This window comes from Sus scrofa, chromosome 7 (assembly GCF_000003025.6).
Source record: "Sus scrofa isolate TJ Tabasco breed Duroc chromosome 7, Sscrofa11.1, whole genome shotgun sequence".
Lineage (NCBI taxonomy): Eukaryota > Metazoa > Chordata > Mammalia > Artiodactyla > Suidae > Sus > Sus scrofa.
This window is the reverse complement of record NC_010449.5, coordinates 32304669-32329364: the sequence shown is the minus strand read 5'-3', so window position 1 is coordinate 32329364 and position 24696 is coordinate 32304669. Positions and strand designations below refer to the sequence as shown.

Sequence of the window (24696 nt, the reverse complement as noted above, 5' to 3'; positions counted from 1 at the left end):
TGTGCCTGCCACATAGAAATTCCCAGGTCAGGGAGGGAACTTCCATCTTTACATTTTTGACACAAAGAATAATGAACTATGTACATTTTTCCTCACCTTTTTTAACTCAACAGAGGTCTATTTATATTCAAACAGAGCTTCCTCATTCTTTTTTTTTTTTTTTAACACCACATAGGATTCTGCTTTATGTAGGTGTAGCATAATGTATTAAATTAGGCCCTATACAGGGAGAAACAAGATAGGTGTACAGGTACAAACTACTATGAATAAAATAAATAAGCTGCAAGGATATATAGTAAAACAATGGAATACAACCAATATTTTATAATAACTACAGATGGAATATAACTTTTAAAAAGTTACTATGTTGTACACCTGAAACTTAGACAATGTTATACGACAAATTACATCAATTAAAAAAATTTAATTTTGGAGTTCCCATTGTGGTGCAGTGGAAATGAATCCAACTAGGAACCATGAGGTTTTGGGTTTGATCCCTGGCCTCGCTTACTGGGTTAAGGATCTGGCGTTGCCATGAGCTGTGGTGTAGTTCGCAGACGCAGCTCAGATCTGGTGTTGCTGTGGCTGTGGCGTAGGCCGGCAGTTGTAGCTCTGATTCAACCCCTAGCCTGGGAACCTCCATATGCCACAGGTGCAGCCCTCAAAAGACAAAAAAAAAAAAAAATTTTTTAACCACTAGGCCCCATACATGGGTATTTGTTATTTCTGGTCTTGCAAACAGTATTACAAGACTAACATTGTACATATATCATTTCACAGGTGTGAGCATCCATCTGTGGAATAAACTACTAAAAGTGGAATTACTGGGTCAAAAATGAATGCACAACATTATAAGTCAGCTATACTCCAAAAAAAAAAATTAAGTGAATACATTTATAATTTTGATAGATATGGCCAAATTCCACTCTGTAGGCTAGTGGCAGCAGCATATGATTTAACCCTCTGTCTAGCCTTAATTACTTTCTCTGTCTCTTGTTATCCCTATAACAGAGTTGGGACCAGCCTCAGGGATAAACCAGTTTCCCTTTTGACCACTCATATGTAATCTGCAATATGTTAAAGGCCTTCTAGATGACAGACACTTGCTGTGTGCTGAGAAACAAATATGCATAAAACATAGGCACTGTCCTTGGGAGCTGGTCTTGGAGCAAGTGGAGGCTGGGAGGCGGGTGAGGAGGAAGGGATGTGTAAGAAGAGTGCCTGCTCCTGCCCCTCTAGGCCCTAAACTCCCATGGGGGAGGAGTTGGGTCTGCTTCTGCTCTCCTTGTCCCAGCACCCAGAAGAGCACAGGGAAGGTAGCTGGCACTCAATACACATTGAGTGGATGAAAAATGATTAAATAATGTCTGATGTGGAGGAAAGGGGACAAGGTTCTGGACAAGGCATTGGTCAAGGCAGCCTTCACAGAGGAGAACAGCATTCAAGGGTCTCTTTTTTGAAGATTAATTTCACTCAGTGAAATTCTAGGCCAGAGAGGCTGAATATTTGTTGGCTTCCTCACTCACAAAGAATAGTTGGGTGTGTTTGAGGTGACAGGAATGATCTGGAGGCAGACTTGAGTGATTTGAGTGGGTGGGACTTGGGGGTCCCACTTATCAGCCCTGGACAGTGGGTATCTCCAAAATAAAGCAGAGTCTGTAAGTTGAGACAAAGGATGAGAAGGGAGAATGGCTAGTGAGGACCACGGAGGAGAAGTTCCCCATTTCCCCACTCTGGTGCAGAATACAGCTGCTGTGGGGGGAATGACCACTCTCCTTGCCCTGCCCCAGACTCTGGTACACCCTGCACAGTACAGAGTCTTCACCCTGCTGGTACTGGCTGCAGAAAGGATGCTTACCCCACCCTATCAACCAGATTCCAAATATTGGAAAGTGGTCTAATGGCTTGGAAGTTCCACCTGTATCCCCAAGAACAGAGGTGCTGGAATTTCTGTTTGGGAAGGAAATCAGCATGGTTTTAGCTCCTCTAGTTCATTTCCTAGAAGTTTAGAAAGAACAGTTAAGAGATCTGACTCTTAAAGAAAATCAAGTACCAATCCATCCCACACCAGCCCATCCATTTTACAAGTGAGAGAACTGAGGCGCAGAGAAGTGAGGTGGACTGCCTGAGGTTACTCATAGAAGTAGTAGGAGGTCTAGAAACAGAGTTCCTGACTCTGTATCCAGTGCTCTTTGCTCTGAACCAGGGGATGGAGGTCAGAATGGTGACCTAGATATGGCTCTGGGGCCAGAGAGGGAAGATCCATGCAGGAGCTGGAGGCAGGATTGGAGCCAGGATAGGGGTAGGGGGTCAGCTACCTACACCTGTTCCAGTTGCTGGGTTATAAATCCTCCAGGAATTCCACATATTCCACTCATGTCTAAGTTCCCTGTTTGGAAGCAGGTTTGCGAACGTGGATTTCAGAAAGGCATCAGTCCAGAGAAGTATCAGGGAGAGAAGCGGCCTGGCTAAGGGAGGGGGTTGCTGGACCACCAGGTTCAGGGGGCCATCTTGAGGAAAGTGTCCCAACCCTGCACTCCCAGGGGCCCAGGATGGCTTCTAGCAGTGACTCAGGGCTTGTAGGCAATATTCCTGGGAACCCAGCCAGAGCAGAGGGGTGGCAGCAGGCCCAGATCCCTCTGATTCCTGAACAAAGGGTAAGAGGCTACTCCTCCTGGCCTCTTGAGACATTGACTGCTCTTGGGAAGCTGCTTTGAAAATATACCGGAATCTGATTTTCTCTGCATAAAATCCTTAGGAAAGTCTCACTTTGGAATTTAGCCTCCGAAATACCTTTCTGGATACCCCTTCAACCCTGGCCCACCACCAGCTAGGGATTCCTAAGGGGTGAGGGGCAAGTACATTCCTTTCTTGTGAGGTGGAAAGAAACTCTTCACCTACTAAAACAGACAGACCCAATGAAATGATGAAATAACAAAATGATGAAATTAAAAAAAAAAAACAAAACTGCCTCTTATATCAGTGGGTGGGTACCTTCAGGTTCCTTGGCTCCTGATAATCCTCTAGCACCCCTGTAAGAGGTTTTGTAAGTCCCCCTTTATAGATGGGGAAACTAAGGCCCAGTGAAGTCATGTTAACTTATTCTGGGACACAGAAGGGAAGGTACCCAAGGCCAGGGCTCAATGCTATTGACCTGCACAGAATGACTCCTCCCATTCAGGTCCTTGCCTCTACACCACCCAGCCTTCCCCTGAACAGCTGATTGGCTTTTCAATCATAAACTTACTCAAAGAGAAATTGAACAACACTGGTAGGAGGCAGTGTTTTTTCAGCGTTTTGGAATTGTAACTCAGCAGTAAGAAATGCACACCACAATGCAACAACCAGACACACAAACATAATTCATAGCACTTAGGATAGTTTGTAATTATTTTTTGTTTATTTATAAATACGTAAAACCAAGTGCAAGTTTCATGAAATAACGCATCCTCTTCCTGCCTGAGATGCAGTCTAGCATTTTCTATTCTGTGTCATTATTTTTTTTTTTTTCTTTTTGGCCACACCTGCAGCATGTGGATGTTCCTAGGCCACAGCAGTAACAACACTGGATCCTTAACCTGCTGAGTCATCAGGCAACTCCTGTGTCATTATTTTTGAAAAGTGCTCATGTGACTCACTAACTTGACTCCATGTCCTGCAGTTTGAAGACCACCTTGATGCATAGCAGCTGGGTGCCCCCACCCTGGTCTGCAGGTGGGTGGAGCCCATAGTGAGGACAGAGGTCTGACTTTGTACACTTTGTGCCTGGCACTGAATTGTTATAAGTAGAGGAACAAGGTTCCCCACACATAAAACAAGGCTGACACAGGAGTTCCCATTGTGGTGCAGCAGAAACAAATCCAGCTAGTATCCATGAGTATGCAGGTTCGATCCCTGACCCGGAGCAGTGGGTCGGGGATCTGGCGTTGCCATGAACTGTGGTGAAGGTCAAAGATACAGCTTGGATCCTGAGTTGCTGTGGCTGTGGCTGTGGCCGGCATCTGTAGCTCCAATTTGACCCCTAGCCTGGGAACTTCCGTATACTGTGGGTGTGGCCCCCCCAAAAAAGTAAGGTTGACACAAATTAAAGGCAGAAAGAACTGGTGCCTTCTAAGGACTATATCAGAGTGCTAGGGCTGCTAGTACAAAGTACCGCAGACTAGGTGGTTTGAACAAATTTACTTTATCACACTTCTGGGGGCTGGAAGTCCAAGATCAAGATTCAGAAGGCCTGATTTCTCATGAGGCCTCTCTCCTTCAGTTGCCTTCACATGATCATCCCTCTGTGCACACGCAAATGGTGTTTCTGTGTCCTAATCCCTTCTTATGAGGATACTGGTTAGATGTGATTCTAAGGTACTGGGGGATAGGGCTTCAACATATGAATTTGTTGGGGTAGGGGGTTGGGGAATAGTTCAGTCCCTAACAAGGACCTATGTGCACAGCATATTACTTCATGCACCTTCACCCCAGGCTGGGCACTGTGAGCCTTATTCCTTTTTTGAAGACAAGGGAGCTGGTGTTGGGAGAGGTTGATAATGGCTCATGGTCTTCCAGCTGACAAAGGCACAGCATTTGAGTTGATGCCTCACCCTCTCACATATTGTAGGCTTTCCAACTTTCATGGGAAAAGCAGATGGGGCTGGGCTGAGTTTTAAAAAGCCACCCTGAAAGCAGATGGGAGATGAGTGAGGGCAGAGTTAGAGGGAGAGGAGGCAGTGCCTGGGCAGAACCTTGTAGCTTTGTCCAAATGGAAGGAAGAGGAGATAGTTTCCCAGGCAAGGACAGTGAGAGCTGGAAGGTCCTCGTGAGAACTCACTCCACCCTTCCCATTTCACTGGTGAGAAAACTGGGGACTGGAGAGGAGGATGCAGTGCTTCCACATTGTGTTATCTGCGTGTGAAAGTCTTGTCTTCTGCCTTTACTCCAAGGCCAAGCAACGTTCTCTGTGCTCTGTGGAGGATCCAGCATGGTTCAGAATAGAGACTCAGGTGTTTAAACAAAAGACACTGGCAGGAGGTGGGACAGTGGGTATGGTATTGGGGTGGGGTGGGTCATCTCAGCTTTATGTTTCTGACCCCTAATTGTATTCTGTAAAGGCAGACACTAAACCTAAGGAAAAAGCTAGCAATTGCTAATCACAGACCCTCCTAGAACATGAGGATGTAGATTATATATGCCTGCACCCCTCCCAACACAGTCTTTTTTTTTTTTTTTCCTCTTTTTAAACATTTCACAAGAGAGACATCCTTAGCCAACATGGAGTCAGCATCAGAGGGTCTTTTCTCTCTCCAGGCTCCTCCCTCTTCTCCTTGCACTCACAGGAATTCTCTGTGTTTTCCATATATCTTCAAGTTAGGTTTCTGCTAGGCAAGCCTCTCTTTCTTTGACCACCTCTCAAAGTGTCTGTCATTTTTCCAAAAGATTTGCCCAGTGTTTGGCTGGTAAATGTTGAACAGCCAGCTCTCCAAGAGAAAAATAGAGATATCAATAACTTAGAATCATAATAATAAAATTGTAGTTAAATAACTAAGACATGATGAATTTTGAGTATAACTTTTATTATATTTAATATATAATTTATTTAATTGTGAATTTATCTCATACATTGTCAATAGAGGTGAAAATTAATTCTTAGCAGGGGCTGAAGAACTTTTTATGCACAAAGCATAGATATACATCAGATATACATCCAGTGCATAAACACACACTATGTCTGTGATATTAAAATTCATGGGGAGGGTGGTAGGAGACTAGGGGTAAAATGTTTAAAAAGGTTCCTTTTGAGGCAGTAATGAACAAAAGTTTGAGAAACACTGATTCATATAGTTTAATTTTTAATAATGGCTACATTTAACAACCAGCTCACTGAACTCCAAAATATGTAACAGTTGGCTCTTACAAGCCTGTATGAGCTGGCTCCAGCACACTCCCAGACCTGGGGTGAGGCAGGTGGCAACAAAGTAGTGGAGGGAGAAAGAAACAACCCCCCCCCCCTTAGTGCAGCAGTGCAGCAGGCCAGTAGGAAAGACGGCATGCAAGGGGTGTCAAGGCAAAGAGTCTCTGAGCCCCCATAAATCAGTGGGGGCTGCACTTCTGTCAGCCACCCCGCCACCCAGGACCTTGGATCCTGGCCTGTGTCATCCCATCAGGTGATTCCCCTGTCCTCCAATAGCCCCAGGGCCTAGGCAGCATGGCAGATTGTGGAAGCATCTTGCAGGGCCCCCAACTCAGCAGGACACAACAGGGATTTGTGCACATACCCTCACCCTCGCCCTAGAAGGAAGCTTCAGAGAATTCAAGCTGTCTTTGTTCCAAGCCTTTGGTCAGGTGGTTCTGCTGAAAGGCCTACCTCAGGCAGGCGTGGGGGGTGGGGTGTCAGGAAGGGAGGGGCTTGTTTTCCTATTAGGAATCAGAGAGGCCCATTCACTGATGTTCCTCCTCAACGGAGATTCCCAGTGATGACGATGACACAGCCCTCAATGTTTCATTAGGTTGGGTCTACAGAAACTTGGAAGACTTTGGGTACCTTTCAGTGCTGCCTAGGTTGGGGGAGGGGGTTGGAGACCTCAGGCAGGCAGATCCCAACAGATGCCCGCATGAAGCCCACTAGTTGGACCTTCAGCCCTACTGTGTGAGTGGCAGGATGGGGGAGGAAGGCGCCCTCCTGGGAGCATTGACAGTGGTTGCTCCAATTGTTTCAAAGGAACCCGTCCAGAGTCAGCCTAGGCACTTTGTTTTCTGTAAACAAGGCAGAGAGGAGGCACTGAGAAACCTAGGAAGAGATGGTTCCTTTTCTTTAATCTGTCTCTCCCCCTTTCCTCACCCATTGAGAATCTAGGCTCTTGCTCACTCATTCCAAGGCTCTCTGAATCCTTACAAAACCTCCATATAGCTCCTTAGAATCTCATTCTTCAAAGGCCCAGCTGCTTCTCAAAAGGGTCAGACCTAGAAGCCACCCCAAACAGTATCTTCCTTCTCCAGCCTTGCCTTTCCCTGTCCTGTAAAATAGGCTTAATCATTGCTTTCTTACCCGGTCCAGGAATGTGTTGAGTAGTCCAAGACTCCCAGTTGAGGCTCTGGTGACTGGGGAAAGAGGGTGGTCTGTCACTGCCCATTTGTGCCCCAGGCTGCCCTCAGGCTTCTTTTTATAAAGGCTATTTATGTGGTACACCCAGTCACTAGTTCTCCAGAGGCTTCCTGGGGACTTGCCCCACTCCCTATCTGACAGGACTGTCCTTTCAGTCCCTAGAACAGCTTCCAGCTTTGGGGCTTTTCCAGGCCTCCCTTAGGAGGCCCTTTAGGCCAGCCTGTCACTTGGAGCTGAGGGGAGGGTGGGATCCACTAGCAGAGGATGGCCAGTCTCCAGCATGATCCAGGAAGAGTTAGCCATAGGGCTTCAGCTGGGGTGATGAGGTCCCAACAGGTGGGCTACATGCCTGGGAGGGCTGGCCAAGGTCAGCTGGCTGGAGGACTGGGGCAGGTTCTCATGCTCACCATGTCCTACCAACACAGAATGTTTGCACATGCTGTTCCCTCTGCCTGGAGCTCTCTTCTTTCTTCATTTGATTAATTTCCATTCATCTTGTCTGCCCTAGCCCAAGCATCACTTCCTCCAAGAAGCAGTTTTCTTTCATTTCCACATTTATCACAAATCTCTATGATTACAGTTTTCATAGCAAAGGGAACCTGCTTTAGTGGACCTAACTTTTTTTGGGTGTAAAATTTTGATTAATGTCTGTGTCTCTACTAGAAGCTTCCCAAGAGTAGATAGAATGTCTCTTCTTGCTCATCCTTACCCCTCTGTCTAAAGATTCATTGTATGGATGGATAAAATGAGTTACCAACTCTGTAGGGCCCTCAGCATGTGGCATTCTCTACTTTCTGTTGCAGTCAATGTGTTTACACGTCCATCTCTCTAGGACTTGAGGCAGTGAGGTGACTTGGTAAAGAATGTGGGTAGTGGAACCACACTGATTGTGTTCATACTCAGGCTCTGCCACTTATTAGTTAAATAATAACCTTAGGTAAGTTACTTAATGTCTCTGTGCCTCCATTTCCCCATATGTAAAATGAGGGTAATAGTAAATGAGTTAATGCACGTGAGCTGCTTAGAGCAGGAACAGGTAGACAAGTGCTCCAGCGAATGGGGGTGCTGTTACTATATTTGGAACTCAGACCTTAGGGCCTAGGGCATAATAGGTGTTCAGTAAAGGCTTATTGATTGAACCCACAATGTTTGGGATTGGCCCTAAAAAAGAAGAAAACTAAGAGACGGAAAGAGTGAGCCTGAGATGAGGATGGAGGGTCCCAAGAGTAGAGAGAAGTTAGACAATCAGAAACCCAGCATCCTCCTCCCTGGCAATGCTCCCGTTGCGCACATACACACACACACCACCCCTCCTCCCCTCCACCCCGATGATGGCAGCAGTTCATTCCAGGAGTAGCAGTTGATTCCAATTTGCATTTTTTTCTAGTACTCACAGGACTAGCCTCATGGTTTTCCCTCAGGGACCCCAGCACCATCGGCTGGCACTCCCTCTCCCAAGGTCTGTGTTTCAGCCATAAAGTCAGCCGTCCTGCAAGCTTCTGTTTTAACAACTGCAACCTTTTCCCTTTGTTTCTCCATCCCTAGGGAAGCCCTACTGCTTCCTGTGGGTTGTAACCCACTGACTTCAACATTCTCTCTTTGATTTTTCAATTCTTTTGTACTTAGTAATTCTTTTTTATTTTTATTTATTTATTTAGGTTAACTTTTATATCATGATTTTTATTTTTTTCCATTATAGCTGGTTTACAGTGTCCTGTCAATTTTCTGCTGTACAGCATGGTGACCCAGTTACACATACACGTATACATTCTTTTTTCTCACATTATCATGCTCCATCATAAGTGACTAAACATAGTTCCCAGTGCTACACAGCAGGATCTCATTGCTAATCCATTCCAAAGGCAATAGTCTGCATCTTATAATTCTTTATATTAGATTCTCTCTGTCAAAATGACCAGGGTGATTTCTGGCTCCTGACTGGATGCTGATTGATCAGATCCTTGAACCTGAGGCCCAGAGTGATACAGTTAGAAACAGGAGCTAGCACCCCATACCCCCTCTTTGCCTGAACTCTAAGGGGAAACAGCTGCTTCAGCCCCTTTTCGGGAAGCCTGTGGACTAGAGGGGGCTGTGCTACTCGCAGGGATATCTAATCAGCCCTGGAAAAACTGGGCCAACAGTTAAACCACACAAACAAAAGAGCTGCAGCTCTACACAACTGCCTGCTTGAGAAATTGCCAAGACAAACAGTTAGGATACTCTGAACCCCACCAGGGCTGCAGGCTTCCTAGGCCCACATGGAGGCATCTCAAGAAAGAGGAGCTAAGCCCCCAGTCTCTCCTTCTGGACTCGTCATCTTTCTTCATTCCCTCCAGGATTCTCTGGAACAGGCTATCCTGTTCTTCTACTTTAGAACCTTCTGATAAACTGTGGAGCCTTCCGCGGCTCCCTGGTGCATATCAAAGGCAGTGAAATACACATGGGGAGCTTCTAAAAATACTGATGCCTGAGCTTGCACCCCAGGGACTCTGGTCTGGCCCAGCCCTGGTGTTTATTAAAGCTCTCCAGTGATTCCACTGTGCAGTCAGAATTAAAATTCACTGAGTTAAAAGAATGTATTAGGACAGCAGTTCTCAAATTTGAGAGTGCATCAAAGTTACCTAGAGGGCATGTGAGGCATAGACTGCCAAGCCTTACTCTAGTAGTTTTCCCCAGTTCAATAGTTCTGGGGCAGGGCCCAGGAATGTGCATATATTTTAAGTTCCTGACTCAAACTCTTCATCTGGGGACCACACTTGGAGAACCCCTGACTATGGAGTTGGACAGCCCAGGTTCAAATCCCAGCTCTACCAGATGCAGTTGACTACCCACCTGAGAGGGTTTTGTGAGGACTGAAAGACATAACTGGGACAAAGAGCCTCACGCAGTACGTGCACGTAATAATGTTCACAGAACATGGTTATCACTACAATTATGATAATTAGTAGGCAAGGCTCAGAAATCTTGACTTATAGCGTGTGATATTAAACCATCATTTTAATCAGAGCCTCAAACTTCCCCATCTGTTAAATGGGGATAATGATACCCTGGCTCAGCCCACTTTACAGGTTGAAGAAAGATCAAAGGGGTTCCCTAATGTGAAAGTGCTTCAGATACTATAAAGCCCAGTAGGAGAGTTTTATTAGAAAGAGGTCAGGCAGGCACAGCCCCATTCTGGAGCCATGGGTAGGTTTCCCTGCTCACCAAGGACATCTGGAAGGGCAGCTTCACACATTGGTGAGAAGAATTCTGGTGAGTCCCACCAGTTGCCTACACGCTTTCTTGACACCCTCAGGCATACAACACGCTTGGGTCGGGAGTTGCTGGTAGGTTGTTCATATGTCTAAGGAGAAGAGATAGGGGACTGTGGGTGCAGCCACCTCCCACCTCACTGGTATTTCTGCCAAGAAAAGGAATGCAGTGGAAGAGAGCAAAGTTGTCCAGGGTCCTTCCCCAGCCTTCACCACACAGTGGCCATCAGGTGCCCTTCCTTCTTGATCCTTACTTTCCATTTTCCATCTGCACCTTTTACCCATCTCCCTTCCTGGGAGCCAGGCACGCGGAGGTACACTCCCAGGAAGACTCTTCTGCTCAGGGTAGGAACTTGTCCAGTTGTTCCCATCTCTTCAGCTCAACTCACACACAAATATTGCACATCTGTTAGTATAAGGCTAACAGGCTAGTTAATATTCTTGCTTTCTGCCTTTTAAAAAATACATATTTTGTTGGGGTTTTTTGGCTGTGCTCATTCCCAGGCCAGGGATCAAACCAAGCTACAGCAGCAACCCAAGCCACAGCAGTGACAATGGCAGATCCTTAACCCACTGTTCCACCAGGGAACTCAAAAAATACGTATTTTGGAGGAATGGTCTCACAGGCGCTAGGAGCCCTTGACCATGAGGATGTGAGTCCACACGGCTGGTAGGGAGGGGCAGTAGGCTTGACTTTACCCAGGGGCCATTTAGCATAACAAGTAAAAGCCTGAAAAGATGCATGATCTGACCTGGGGGTTCAGGTCTAGGAATACATCCCAAGGAAATATCACAAAATGATCAGCTTTTTTTGAGTCTTGGCTCTAATGGTGGGTGCCCTTGAGCACATTATAGCCTTACTCTAGAATGGGGCTTAATAATGGCATCCCACCAGACAGGATTGAGGAAGAAATGAGATAAAATGTTGAATGCAGTAAGTGCTCACTAATACTAGTGTCTTGGCTGGGGAGTCCCCCTGATAACAATTTGGGAGATGAGCCGAGGAAGCACATGGGACCCTGAAGCCATGAGGCAGGGAGGGAAGGAAGCCCATGCAGGGCACATTAATCAAGCTCTACACAGAATGATGGGAATTCCTACTGGGGCACAGCAGAAATGAATCCGACTGGTATCCATGAGCATGAGGGTTGGATCCCTGGCCTTACTCAGTGAGTCAGGGATCTGGTGCTGCCATGAGTTGTGGTGTAGGTTGCAGACACGGCTTGGATCCTGCATTGCTGTGGCTGTGGCCTAGACCAGCAGCTGTAGCTCCAATTCAACCCCTAGCCTGGGAATTTCCATATGCCTCGGTAAGGCCTTAAAAATAAGAAGAAAAAAATCTACACAGGATGAGCTGCCTGCTTGGGAAAAGTCCCTGAGGTAGAGTCAGGAAGGTGAGGGGTACCTGGATGTCTCAGTTCCTTTAAGTATTGTTTTTAAAATGCTCAAGACTCTCTGTCTCCACAATTCTTGTACACATGTGAAAGACAAGTAAAGCATTCTGTGGTTTAAGCCACTTATTTTACTTTTCTGTTACATGCTGCTGGATTTAATCTCTATCTAAAGGTAGAGACCAGTGGCTGTCCCATCAGGAAGTTTTCCAGGAGACCCACTCTGTAGACCCAGTAACCCAAGCAAATGCTGTGATGCCAGCATCACACTAGGGAAATGACCTTACCAAAGGACCCTACTCACCCTACCCACCCTCTGGGAGCTTAATTACGTAGTGAAAGAGGTTCATCCATTTTACCCAATACCTGGGGTATCTGGCACCCTCTTCCTGCTCAGAAGTGCCACAGCACCTCCCCAAACACGTGCTCCACGTGCCCAACCCTTCCCATACTCTTCTTCACAGCTTATCTTTTCCGTGTGCCCTTCTTCTTGGTCTCTGCTCTGTTAGGCAATAGCTAGCACATCTGACAAGTGGATTGGTGTTACTGGGTTAATGTGTCACCCTCCCAAGTAGCAAATGTGCAGTTTTCACAGGGGCCAGGAAGAGACAAGGCCGTATGCCCAGAGCTGAATGACGTGAAGATCACCAGAAAAACAAGAGGCCACCCTGCTGCTGGTCTCATTTCCTCTGTTCCACTCCCGTTTCCTCCTTCATCACATCCCCTCCCTTGGCACAGATGACCATGGCCACAGCTCCTACCTCAGCAAATGCCAGGTCCCCACCCTCTACCACCATTTGGCCTGAGCTGCCATACTGAAAGCGAAAGGAGGAGTTGGAACAGAAAGAAAAATAATAAAACCACAGAAAGAGAAGAAACAGCTGGCAGAATATTGGAAAAATTCCCAGGCAGGAATCCCCAGCCCTCAAGGGCTGAGCCTGACTGAAGACACTCTTAAAGGGCAATCTGGAAATTCGCTCTTAACACTGTTGCCAACTCACGGGAATACGTGACCCCTGGAAAGTGTATATGCATGAAGTCAAGTGGCATTTTGAGGGTCAGAGTGGAGCTAAGATGGGGAGGGGAGGGGGAGGGGACGCAAAGTGGGGGCATGTGTCTGAGGACTAGGCCTCTGTGGGATTCCAGTGATCAGGGCCTTTCCCCGAGGCAGAATCCAGGAAGGAGAAGGCTTGGCCAAACTATGCAGCCAAGAGGGTGTGCATGCAGGTGCAGGGAGGGGCACTCCAAGAGGCTGCACTGGCAGCAGCGGGTGGTGGCAGCCAAAATAAAGTTGGCTGCTCTTACCTAAACCAGAATGAAATTTTATATCCGTTCAGGAAACATGGATGAAAACTGGAAAAGGTTGAAACAAGGATCTGGCTTGTGCTTCTAAGTGTCTGGAGCAGGCATGGCAGTGGTTGGCAGACAGGGAGGCAAAAGCAGTGGTACCACCCACACAAAAGTGTGGCTCCAGCCGTGCACAGGGAGCTGCAAGCTGGCCACCAAGAGGGGCTGGCATTGGGATTTCTGATGAAGAAATGTGAAGGGACCTGCAGAGCAGGGGATGGGAGAGAATGGGGGTGGGGCTGTGGCTCACCTGAACACTGGGTTTGAGGGAGTTTGGAGAGAGGGCCTGAGGCTGGATGCTGCGCAAAGCATCGTTGTCTTCTGGCCAAGTCTGGGAGACCCTTTGAGCCGCCTTGTTTTTGGCTCAGGGCTTGACCCACCAGAAAGGCCTCTTCACCCCTCATGAATTGCAATTAATAATAATACAAATAATAATCCACAGTGAACTGGTGGCCTCTTAGATGGGGAGGGAACAATTTATACCAAGTTCATTAATTCCAGAGAAGGTATGGCCTAAGGAATATTCCAAGCCCTATGTACTTAATCTTCTTTCTCTTCACTCTTCTCCCACCTCTTCAATGAGGCCAGGGGGCTGCATTTCCCCCCGAACTCCCAAATCTTTCCAACCACATGCCCCCAGTTTAATCTTATAAAGGCACTGGGTCCCCTTGTCCAACATTTGCTGCCCTCTGGACCAGCCCATGTTACCCAGCAACCTGACTTCTCACCCTTTCTCACTGAGGGTCGCAGAGTGTCATGGTCAGAGCATGGGCCCTGGGTTTGAATTCTGCCTCCACCACTCAGTGTCAGTGCTTCCTCATCTGTGGACTAGAGATAATAACCATACCTACTTTATATGGGTGTTTTGAAGATAAAATGAATAAAGTATTTAAAATAGTACCAGGTATGTAGTAAGCTCTCAATAAATGTGAGCTATTATTTATGTTGTTGCTATTTACTGCAATGTCCATGGAGGAGGGATTTTTGTTCACCAACCTCATCCAGGTAACTTGAACAGTGTCCAGTACATAGTAGATGCCTAATGAATGTATGTTAATTTATTCATTGTTGTAAATGCTCTGTTCTAACCAAACTCTTCCCTGTAACATACTTTATACCTTCCTACTTCCATGCCTTTGCTCACCCCATTCCCACTTCTTAAAGGGCCTTACCATTCCAATGTAATTCCTCCTACTACTTAAAATTTCCAGCTCCTGCCTCCCCTCCCTTCAGAGGGCCTCCTCCTTCAGGCTCAGAACTTGTACAAAACGAGCACTCAGTAAAGGCTCAGTGGTTTGTGGATGGGTTTTTTTACACTTTGGCTCCAAAACAGAATTTCCTCACTGACTTGGCACTTAATGTTTACTGCCTCCTGGGGTGGCCTCTAAGAAGTAGAGTCCCCAGTTACTATATATGTCCTTTATCTTGTGACATTGAGAGAGAACTTCCCAGGTAAAGGCACCTGAATAACTAGACAGAACTAGACATGTGGTCTCCAAACCACAGTTTCTGGGATTCCTAATTGTTGAGAGACATGGCATCTGTTTGCCCAAGAAACAGGAGCCAGGCAGCTTTGCATTAACAGGCTGCTTTCTGCCCTGGACAGGGCAACAGCTGCCTATAACTTGGCTGTTTATCTGCTAAAAAAAGAAATTCCATGGTGACCAGTTGACTCAAACCAACTCCCAGTGTGAGGCGGTAGTTTCAAAGTCCCTAATGACACCAAATGCTTTCCACCCAGTCCTTAATAAAAAGAAGAAACCAAAAGAAAAGAAAAAAGAAAAGAAACAAGGGCAAAACTTGAACAGGAATTTGCATGAGTCCATATTCTAAACCACCCAGAGTGTTCAATGTCAGATCTGGAATTGGATCTAGAAGGTTGTAGGCCTAATAGCCCCTTCCAAGCAAGCTTGTCTCCTGCAAAGGGCCCTTCCCCAGAGACAGAGCACTCACCACTTCCTGAGAAGGCCCACTGCTTGTCTTCAGAAGCCTGGGGGCAGGCAGAGGACAGGAGACTGACCTTACTGGTGGCACTTACACACCAAGCTGTCCATGAGGCTCCTTGAATAGCATGGTTTCATGTTTTGCTCCACCGCCAACAGACACACACTCATCACATACTAGGCCTTCTCATACATGCATTACATACATGGCTCTCTTTTGATCCTCACATGCAGCCAGGAAGGCAGGCCTAACTAGTTCTGCAATTTTAAGGTGGAGAAACTTAAGCTGAGGAAGATGAACTGTCCCCCGTGCACCACTTGAAAATGTCCCAGCTGGATGGAACCTGGGCCCAGAATCCATTCTCTGAGTCTAGAGCTAAGTGGAATTTAGTGTGGGCCCTTCTTTCCCAGGAGAGTGCCACTGCCTCCTCTCCAATACCACGGCCATGCTTCATGCCTCCCAGTCACTACTATCTATGTGAACTTTGCGCTTTGCCCCTATTGACTCAGAAGTGCTGCCTGATAAAGACGGCATCGCCCAGCTTTATAGTTTCCTCCCAGCCTTTCTGGCGACACCTGAGCTTGCTGCTTCCCTCTTCCCCCACCCCCATCCCCACACTCTCTCACTCATGTACAGTCACCCTCGCACACTCAGAGTCTCACTAGTCACATACACCATACATACATGATCACATACATTCACACATAGACACACATAAGCATTCGTACATTAACACACATACAGTCATCCACCTCTGTGGTGGTTAATGAGTGAGGACTACTTTCTAGGAAATCATGCTTGCTTCTCCTAATGCCCTTTCCTAGCCACTGGAGTTATAGGCTTCTGCCTTATTTCATGTTTAATAAATGAGCAACTCACCCTCTAAGGACCATGGTCCCTAACTTCCTATACTTACAAGCAAACCTGCATGTTCTCTGCATGGAGTTGAGAACTAGCTTTCTTCCCCATGCTGCCACCTTGTGTCCTGAGCCTAGAACTGCAGACTTTGTGCCCAGAGGATACTCACTTGCCTAGGGGGTTCCAGTACCCACGTGGGCTGTTGAGGGAGGTCTACATCCAGCTGACCCTCTCTAAAGATGGGCAATCTGAGGAAATGAAGATACCCTCTTCCTTTACCTGATCGTCATATGCAGTCCATTGGCATGGGAGTTGGGTGGGTGTACCGCTTAGACCGTGTGTGGAAGAACTCTTATGGTGAAGAAGCCAACAATCATCATATAATCATAGGATTGCTGACTTACATCGGTGTCTTTTTCTCTTTTCTTTCTTTCGCTCTTTTTTTCGGGGGGGGGGGTCTTTTTAGGGCCACACCCATGGCATATGGAGGTTCCTAGGCTAGGGGTCGAATTGGAGCTGCGGCTGCTGGCCTGCACCACAGCCACAACAGCACCAGATCTGAGCAACATTTGTGACCTATACCACAGCTCACGGCAACACTGGATCCTTAACCCACTGAGCGAGGCCAGGGATTGAACCTGCATCCTCATGGATACTAGTCGGATTTGTTTCCTCTACACCACTGTGGGAACTCCTTGACATCCTTCGAATCATCCTGATAGTGGATTTGGCTAAACCTTGGTGAGGAAGGTGTGATAGCAGATAACTTTGTGACATCTGACACTAACCCAAGAGCTGCCCTTTGCTCCTTGCCTAGGGCCTTGAAAGTCTGCCTGTGGCCTCTGGCCTAGAGCTTGAGCTATAGACATAGGTGTGACTGGCTCTCCCCTTGACCTCATTTACCCGACTCAAGGACACTTCCAGGCCTCTGCCTTTGGTGAGGCAGCCCAGGAGGTATGCCCCCTTTCCTCCTTGAGCCCATAGCCAATGTGTTTCAGGCAGTGATTTCATCTCATCTCTTATTTTACTCGATTTTATTTTTGGCCCTCTGATGCAGTGCGATGAATCAATCCTACACCCCAGATGATGGCTCACAGTCATCACTAGTCCTGGCAAGTCCATTCTTGTTTTATGTATTCCCCTTTACCCTGTGGATCACTGCCATCCCCCTACCCCACAGGCAGCCATTCTAGTGTATCCTTTTATCTATATGTATTCTAAGTGCAGGGTTTTTAGGCATGTGTTGCTATACACCATTGCCTAGTGCCTTATTCTTTCATTACCATTTTCCTAGTAGTGTTATTTAATGTGTTTGGGAAAGGGTTAATGTATACCTGTCAAAGAGTGCAGGTGCCCTAAGTGTTCACTGAGACTCTGCATTAGTGATTATGGAAGTGACTGCACTTTTTCACTGAGTTGTGTTTCCTAGAACATAACCTCAGGATTGTGGCCCATGGGTGACCCGACTGGGCAAGGCTGCCTTTGTTCTCTAACCTGAAGATAGTAATAGCACCTACCCTCTGAGGGTTGCTGTGATTAAATCGTTAACAAGGTGAACAGTGCTGGGCACCTATGAAACTTTCATTAAAGATTATTGGTGGGTTTTTTTCCCATTTAAACCATATACTAGCCCTATAAAATAGTATATTAATTCCATTTTACAGATGACAAGACCAAGGCCTAAGGAGCCATGGAAGATGCTCACGCTTGCGTAACAGTATTGCCCGGAGCCAAATCCAGGTCTCCAGACTCTGAATGCTGTGCTCTCCCGCTAGAAACAGCCATAGAACTCGATCCCAAGGCGCAACCTGGAGATATTGTGAAGAACCTTCTTGATGTTGCTCTGAGCAATGAAAGACGACCCAGTGGCCACTGCAGAGACAACTCCTGGCCCTGGCAGTCTTCATTCTTCATTGGCATCATTTTCCCATACTGCGGCCTTCACACCCACTGGCCCTCCCTAAGAAATAACCTGCTTCCTCCAGGGGTTTAACAGGTATCCATGTAGCCTCTGAATGAATGTGAATCCCAATGCCAAGGCTGTTAAGAGCATATACACACAGCTGAGATGTGCCACAAGCGCTTAGGCCTAAGAAGTCAGGCTTTGGGTTCTAGTTCTGGCTGTGGCATTTCCTCACTCTAGGGTAAGTTAGTTTCCTTCTCTAAGCTTCAGTTTCCACATCTGTGCAGTGGGAATAGTAACTGTTAACAGAGCTGCATGAGGATTAAGATTTGAGACTGCTCCAATCTCAAATACTAACACTTGCCTGACTGCTGTAGCACAAAAGCCTGTTAAAAAGCATGCTCCTACTTTGGATGAATTGTCACCCACTGTATGCATTGAACCTTTTTCCTTTCCCCTCCAGGAAGATGACTGTCTGGACCTGCCATCCTTACAAAAAAACACCTCATTCTTTTTCTGGACTTGCCAAATTCTAGAATGTCAGTGCTGAAAAAGACCTTGCAGGCCATTTGGTCCCAGTGTAACAAACTTGTCTTCAATCATGGGCTGCCTCCGCCTGAAGCAGTGGATAAAGCTGAGTCAGAGCTCAGCTGGCAGACATTTGTTACAGGGTGCAAGGAGAAGGTGCAGGCCACCATGTGAGGTAACATGCCACCTCCAGCCCAGCTGTCCCTGCTCCTGCAGACGGGCTTACCAAGTAAGTGAGGATCCCTTCTCTTCCTTCACCTGACCCTCAGGGCTACTAGATATGACTGCCTGGTTGGCACAGGAGATAAGTGTGTGTGCTACCTGGACCAGCATATGGCAGGGCCTACATCACAAGTGACTATTTACAATCATACAATTAGAGTTCATGAGCTGATGTCCTTATCTTTTTCAAATTCTTTAAAATTATCGTTTTGGAATAAAAATTATACTAATAGGTTTTAAGGAAACAATTTGCCAACAATCCACTTGACCTCTACCTCCATGCATATTTTTAACCTTTGAAATGCACCATGCATATTTGTTACTTTAGGCATTTCTTTTAGAAAAGAATAGAAATATTTGCTGGGAACTACTTTTTTTTTTTTTTTTTTTTTTTGCTTTTTTAGGGCCTCATCTGTGGCATATGGATGCTCCCAGGCTAGGGATTGAATTGGAGCTATAGCTGCTGGCCACAGCTACAGCAGCACAGGATCTGAGCTGTGTCTGTGACCTACACCACAGCTCATGGCAATGCTGGATCCTTAACCCACTGATTGAGGTCAGGGAATCAAACCTGTGTCCCCATGGCTTCGTTACCATGAAGCCATGACAGGAACTCCCAAAAAGCACCCTTTAAAAGTGAGGGAAAAAAAAAAGGAGGACAAAAAAAAAAAAGGGAGTTCCCGTCATGGCTCCGTGGTTAATGAATCCAACTAGGAACCATGAGGTTGCCGGTTTGATCCCTGGCCTTGCTTGTGGGTTAAGGATCCAGCATTGCCATGAGCTGTGGTGGAGGTTGCAGACGTGGCTCGGATCCCACATTGCTGTGACTCTGGTCTAGGCCAGCGGCTATAGCTCTGATTAGACCCCTAGCCTGGGAACCTCCATATGCCACAGGAGCGGCCCTAGAAAAGACCAAAAAAAAAAAAAAAAAAAAGTGAGGGAAGGAGTTCCCGTCGTGGCACAGTGGAAGTGAATCCGACTAGGAACCATAAGGATGCGGGTTCAATCCCTGGCCTCACTCAGTGGGTTAAGGATCTGACATTGCCATGAGCTACAGTGTAGGTTGCAGACAGGGCTTGGATCCTGCATTGCTGTGGCTGTGGTATAGGCTGGCAGCTATAGCTCTGATTCGACCCCTAGCCTAGGAACCTCCATATGCCATGGGTGCGGCCCTAAAAAGCCGGGGGGAAAAAAAAAAAAGAGCGAGGGAAAAGCCCAGAAGGACTTACGTGCCTGCAGACCTTAAGACGGTGCCAACCCAGTATCCTTAGGAAAGCAAAACTCAGGGATCCAAAAACCCTAAGTGAGTTATTTATGCACAGTCTGCCCACTCTTAGGACTCTAGGACTGGGGAGGCTACAGAATACGAACTTCAGTGGGGAATCGTTAAGTACCTGAAGTCATCATGAAGCAAATATGCTATTATAGGCACAGGCTTCCTGCACACATGGAGCCTTGGGGGCAGGTGTCTGAGACTCTTCTGAAGTCCCTCCTGGTCCTGACGAAAGTGCTGGGCTTGGACTCAGTGGCTGTGGGTTTCAAACCTGGCTTAACCTTCCTACTATCTGCATGACCTTGGGGGAGGCACTTCCTCTTTCTGGAATTCAGTTTCCTCTTTTGCAGAGTGGGGCCATGATATCACCTCTCCAACACCCCCAAGTGCAAATGAAGATACTTCCCATTCCAAGCACACATTGTAAAGAAAACAGGATAGAAAAACACAGAAACCAGAAGCTATTGGGTCACTTTCTTCCTTTTTTGTTTTAAGTTCGTTCTCTAATTTTTCTACCATGTCACAGATTACCTTTGAATTAAAAATGAGTAATTAAAGGAGTTGGAGTAGAGCTAATGTGAATAATGATGAGCCTGGCAACTTTTAGGGCTTCCTCTCTGCCAGGCAGCTGTTGAAGCTTTACCTCAGGTTTTGTCCCAACCAGCCTAGAAGGGAAGTAGCGTGGCTGCTACTTCTCGGCTGTGGAGACTGAGTTCCCAGAGAGGCCAAAGGCTTTACTATCACGAGAGGCCACAGTGACGTGCCAGGAGCGGGTATACAGTCGCATAGCAGTTTGATCAAGGTCAGTCTTCCAACTCTGAAGAAAGCAGAACCTCTCCTTCTCCTGCAACGTGACCACACGGCCTTAGAGACAAGCCTTTCCCAGCAGAGCAATGCTGTAGGAACCTGCTTCTGAGGGACCTGCTCTAGGTCAAGGTCAGGTTGATTAATAAATAACAGCCTGTTCCATCCAAAGTTTCCAGTGTATGAACTTACTTTTTTTTTTTTTTTTTTTTTGGTCTTTTTGCTATTTCTTGGGCCGCTCCCGCGGCATATGGAGGTTCCCAGGCTAGGGGTCCAATCGGAGCTGTAGCCGCCAGCCTATGCCAGAGCCACAGCAACGCAGGATCCGAGCCGCGTCTGCAACCTACACCACAGCTCACGGCAACGCCGGATCGTTAACCCACTGAGCAAGGGCAGGGCTCGAACCCGCAACCTCATGGTTCCTAGTCGGATTCGTTAACCACTGCGCCACGATGGGAACTCCCTGAACTTACTTTTAAACAGCATTTGTTGGAGTTCCCGTAGTGGCTCAGTGGTTAACGAATCCAACCAGGAACCATGAGGCTGAGGGTTCGATCTCTGGCCTCGCTCACTGGGTTAATGATCTGGCGTTGCCATGAACTGTGGTGTAGGTCACAGACACAGCTTGGATCCCAAGTTCCTGTGGCTCTGGCGTAGGCTGACGGCAGCAGCTCCAATTGGATCCCTAGCCTGGGAACCTCCATATGCTGTGGGTGCAGCCCGAGAAAAGACGAAGAGACAAAAAAATAAAAAATAAAATAAAAAGCATTTGTTTCTGGGAGTTCCTATCGTGGCACAGTGGTTAACGAATCTGACTAGGAACCATGAGGTTTCGGGGTCGATCCCTGGCCTTGCTCAGTGGGTTAAGGATCCGGTGTTGCCACGAGCTGTGGTGTAGGTCGCAGACGCGGCTCGGATCCCATGTTGCTGTGGCTATGGTGTAGGTCGGCGGCTACAGCTCTGATTAGACCCCTAGCCTGGGGTCTATGCTGCAGGAAGCGGCCCTAGAAATGGCAAACACACACACACACACACACAGCATGTTTCTGTATAAAAACATTGCTTGCTTCTCTTCAGTGGCAACAGAATACATTTTCTAAATAAAAATGCTAATATACTGGGAATTCACTTTGTGGCTCATTAGTAATGAACTCTGCTAGTATCCATGAAGCTGAGGGTTTGACCCCTGGCCTCAATCAGTGATTCAGGGATCCAGTGTTGCTGTGAGCTGTGGTGCAGGTCGCAGACACAGCTCAGATCCCATTGATGTGGCTGTGGTATAGGCTGGCAGCTGTAGCTCTGATTTGACCCCTGGCCTGGGAACTTCTATATATATGCTGCAGGTGCAGCCCTAAAAAGACAAAAGACAAAAGCTATTATACTTTGATAAGAAATGTCTTCTAATGATGCTTTTCTGAAAAAAAAAAAAAAAAAAAACAAATTTCTAAACGCCCTACCATTTGTAAGCAGATTGCTTCTTTCAAAAGGCAAATGCTGATAAATAATACTTTTTAAATCCTGGGGGGATAGGTAGCCCACCTGTTGTTCTCTCCCACACTCCAGAGGCACCATCTGTTACCAGCGTGTTTGTGACCTAGGAACACAGTGCCCCCACCCACAATGCTGCTCCACCCTGATATTGAAACCAAGGCTGATGGGGGGGGTTTGTGTGGCACCAGACAAGTCTCTATTCGGCCTGGAAAACCCTCCTTAAAAGAGTCAGCATCATTCTGGAGCTCTCAGGTGTCTGCCTGTTGCTCAAGAGTCCTGAATCTGGCCACGGTGAGGGAAGTGGTGGAAATGAGTAGTGGCTCAGTGGTTGACAAACCCAGCTAGTGTCCATGAGGATGCTAGTTTGATCTCTGGCCTCACTCAGTGGGTTAAGGATCTGACATTGCTGTGAGCTGTGGTGTAGGTCATAGATGTGGCTCGGATCTGATGTGGCTGTGGCTGTGGCATAGGCCGGTGGCTACAGCTCCAAATTCGGCCCCTAGCCAGGAAACCTCCATATGCCACGGGTGCAGGTGTGTCCCTAAAGAGTCAAAAATTAAAACAAAAAAGGCAGAGGACCAGGAGACAGCCTTTGGGGCTGGCGCAGGCACAAACCACTGGGTGAATCAGACTTGCACTGACTCCTGGAGCCACGTACTGTTTGCCTTCTGTCTGAGGCCTTATCTGCCAGGGAGATGGGCAGGCAGCCAGGGCCCTCTCAGGTGAGGGGTTGTACAGCTATGCTTGTGGCATGCTGCCACACCAGATGACAACTGGTCTCTCAGAAGGAGCACTGGGCTGGGACTCAGGAGGCCAAAGCACCCAGAGATGGCCCTCGCTGGGCTCCATGAATCTGAGCAACTCACTCCCATGGCCCTTCACCTCAGGCTCTTTATCTGCAGGGTAAATGTGGGCGGCATAGGAATTTGCACACAGTGCTACAGGAGTCTTAAATTTGTGATTTAAGCACACATTTGATGTTATTTAAAATATATCCATGTCGATGTTTCCTTGTGGCATAGTGGGTTAAGGACCTGGTATTGCTGCAGCTGTAGCGCAGGTTGCAGTTGTGGCATGGGTTCAATCCCTGGCCTGAGAACTTGCACATGCTGCAGGTGGGCCATAAATGAATGAATCCATGCATTGCTAATGATTTTTTAAACTTTTTTTTAGACATAAAACCTGTTCATCTTTATGCCTGTTAACATGACAAAAGTTAATCTGTTCCTAGGTTGTTCTGAAGTAGACCTTCCTATTCTGTTACTTCTGGGATTGCAAAATGAGGTGTTTAACATGTTCCCAGAGTTCTCATTGTGGCGCAGTGGAAATGAATCTGACTAGTATCCATGAGGATGTAGGTTTGATCCCTGGCCTTGCTCAGTGGGTTAAGGATCCAGCGTTGCTGTGAACTATGGTGTAGGTTGAAGACTTAGTTCAGATTCCTAGTTGCGGTGGTGTAAGCCAGCAGCTATAGCTCCGATTCAACCCCTAGCCTGGGAACCCCCTGTGCCACAGAAAAAAAGTTTCCATTTGCATTCACTTCTCTGTACAAACAAAGCACAGGAAAAACTGGGTTCTGAGGTTAATCTAATTGACTACAATTCATCAAAACATTACTTTTCCTACCTTTCTAAGTCAATATTATCTGCTAGAACTTACTTTTTACAGCAATATCATTTATAGTTATATAAAATCTCATTCCAAAAAAAGTTTGCCTAGTCTTCAAGTTTGAAAATCCCAAGTTCTCTAGCTGTGACTTTATACTAATGTACAATTCTAATCCCTGAATAAATTCATAGGGTCTTAAACTTGTCAGTCCACATAAACACTGTTTCCTGCCTTTGCCTTTATGCAGATGGCTTTTTCCTTTAGATAGCCAGCTTTCTATCCTGATCCCATTCTTCAGTTTAGCTCAAGTACAACCTCTTCTACACACAACACTTAACATGATGATTGTTGTACAACTAAATTCATTCAGTAAAAAAAAAAAAAAAAAGGAGTTCCCGTCGTGGCGCAGTGGTTAATGAATCCGACTAGGAACCATGAGGTTGCGGGTTCGGTCCCTGCCCTTGCTCACTGGGTTAACGATCCGGCGTTGCCGTGAGCTGTGGTGTAGGTTGCAGACGCGGCTTGGATCCTGCGTTGCTGTGGCTCTGGCGTAGGCCGGTGGCTACAGCTCCGATTCAACCCCTAGCCTGGGAATCTCCATATGCTGCGGGAGCGGCCCAAGAAATGGCAAAAAGACAAAAACATAACAAAACAAAACACTTAACGGAGTTCCCATTGTGGCTCAGTGGTTAACAAATCCTACTAGGAACCATGAGGTTGTGGGTTTGATCCCTGGTCTTGCTCAGTGGGTTAAGGATCTGGTGTTGCTGTGAGCTGTGGTGTAGGTTGCAGACGCAGCTTGGATCCTGCGTTGCTGTGGCTGCGGTGTAGGCTAGTGGCTATGGCTCTGATTCGACCCTTGCCTGGGAACCTCCATATGCCGCAGGAGTGGCCCTAGAAAAGGCAAAAAGACAAAAACAAAACAAAAGCAAAACACTTAACATGGTCTTGAACCCAAGCCTTGGCTGCAAAATGAGAAACTGCCC

At 46.9% G+C, this 24696-nt stretch overlaps 1 long non-coding RNA gene across 2 annotated transcripts in view; it reads left to right on the top strand.

The window, feature by feature from the left end:
• The window catches only part of LOC102161912, a 42244-nt gene that overhangs the window by 8956 nt on the left and 8592 nt on the right, over window positions 1–24696 (top strand). The window contains exons 2-3 of one of the 2 annotated variants that reach the window (XR_304410.3): window positions 17546–17877; window positions 18248–18541. This is a non-coding gene — a long non-coding RNA (uncharacterized LOC102161912). Of the gene's footprint in view, window positions 1–17545; window positions 18026–18247; window positions 18914–24696 lie in introns of those variants that run through there. The other variant, XR_002345690.1, reaches the window with a different exon arrangement.